Source organism: Coenobita brevimanus, chromosome 13, assembly GCF_032717465.1.
Source record: "Coenobita brevimanus isolate Jiangsu-jjx chromosome 13, ASM3271746v2, whole genome shotgun sequence".
Lineage (NCBI taxonomy): Eukaryota > Metazoa > Arthropoda > Malacostraca > Decapoda > Coenobitidae > Coenobita > Coenobita brevimanus.
The window spans coordinates 53,399,043-53,401,253 of record NC_136966.1 but is presented as its reverse complement, the minus strand read 5'-3'; positions in this window follow the sequence as shown (position 1 = coordinate 53,401,253).

Here is a 2,211-nt window from a genome sequence, read left to right as displayed (position 1 = left end):
GGAATCTTTAATTCGGAGCCCCAGACATGTTAAGGAAGCCTCAATAGTTCGGAATTCCAGACGTGCAAAAGATTCGTCATTAGTTTAGGGCCTCAAATGTGTAAAAGAAACTTCATTGGTTCGGGGCCTCGAATGTGTAGCTTAAAAGAAACTTCATTAGTTTGGAGCCCCAGCCATGCACAAGAAGCCTCATTAGTTTGGAATGCAGGACGTGTAAGGGCTCGGACACACTTGCCCCAAACATGTGATTGACAAGACGAAACGAAGCACCGGTTAGAACTACTTCAATATTCGAGTCTGAACGTTGGACAGACCCCTGAGCTTCGTTTCCTCTTGACGATCACATGTTCGGGGACACGTGTCTCCGGATCCTAAGAGAGTAGTTGGCTGTAACTATACATCACTCCAAAAGCTTAAACCCACAGTTCCCCCCAAAAAAAAGAAAACAAAAAATTGCGAAAGGGTATACTGCAACACTTTTTATGTTAAATAACACCAGTGAACAGCGACTTTGGAACTTATATGATTTGATCTCCGACACCCAGCCAACCATTCGGAATATTTTACAAGAGTTTCATAAGTGTTCGACCAAAAATGGAAGTGATATTAACCCTCTCAGTCCGATGCCATATTATAAAATTTTATTTTGCTGTCTCCAAACGATCTTATTGAACTTCGGAATGATGTCTAGCATGGAAGGGCTTAATTTAAATAAATATTTAACTACACCAGTTCGAAAAGTCCCTCAAAAGCTGAATAAAATCGTATGGGGGTAGCAAGAAGAAAATGAAAACTGAGTGATCAGAGTCAAGGGGTTAATGTCCGCACTTGTACAAAAGTTCGTATGCTATTCCACCGCATCTGTTTTACACTTTTGTGGGCTACGTCCATCACTTTCCTCCCTGACGCATCACATCAGAGAGAATCGTCTGCCATATATATCAGAGAGAATCATTTAGGCCAATGGGCAGGGTAACAAGTCAAACATTTTTCAGCACAGGGGTATTATCCAGCAGAGGAAAGTGAAAAATTGAAGAGATGAAATATTAGGCGAATTTTTTTATCCTGGCAGTATATCACCCACATGCAGGGGGAACCAGTGGTGCATTGGTTAGCATATCCAGCAAGTAAGTGAGAGTACCCGAGTTCGATTCGCAGCCCGGTCAGTCACATGGGCAGTTTATTTTCCCCTTCACTTTGTTCACAATACCAGGAAAGTTAAGGACCTGGGTATAACATCAACGGTTGTAGGTATTATTTGGGGGGAGAATGCAAAAAATTGATTGTCTGCCATAAACCTTTCAGCCATATGGCTTCAATAAGTTTATTGCCACTGTTAGACGGTATTATTCAATTTACCAATGCTCTTTTGTAAAGTAGTGTATTGGTTAACGAAGGATATAGATCCCTGTCCCTTGTAGTTCCAGAAATTTCCCTTAGCTGAATAATACCAGGAGACAGCAGGAAAAGATGTGAATTAAATCTGTCTACCTGGTATCTATCTGTCTATCTCTATCAACATCTGTCTACCTATCTATCTATCGATCTGTTTCTATTTGTCTCTCCATCCATCCATCTGTCTATCTGCTCATCTGTCTCTTTCCATTCATCTATCTATCTGTGCGTCTGTGTATGTATGCATTTATGTATGTACTCGCATGCATTTATGTACCGGTATGTATTTATGTGTGTATGTATGTATTTTATATATGTACTGTATGTATGTATGTATGTATGTATATATGTATGTATGTGTGTATGTATATATGTATGTATGTATGTATGTAGGTTATATGCGCCATTGGATTGACCAAGTTAACACTGATCAGACTATACGGTATAGTTTTATCGAAGCATTCCCGCTGTAACCACATAGGCTGATAGTTCAAGCCTCTGCACCAGGAACTATTGATTTCAGCCGTACATAACCTCCAGTACCTACGAAATACATCAACCAAACAGCCCCAGAACCCACTGTTCGTCCCTAAAAATCAGATACACAGTGGGAAGGGACGGCCAGCATACCAGGAAGTGAAGCGTGGGCAAAAAGCGTCCACGCCTTTTAAAATTTTCTTTGTCTCTTGAAAAGCACATATTCCCGCGAGACAACCCCGGACTTCTGCACCCTTGAGGATTTTCATATACTTTTCGTAGTTGGGAGAAAGGAAGGGAAATTCTCTCGTTCTTCGCTTCACAGGCTGATGTGCGGGA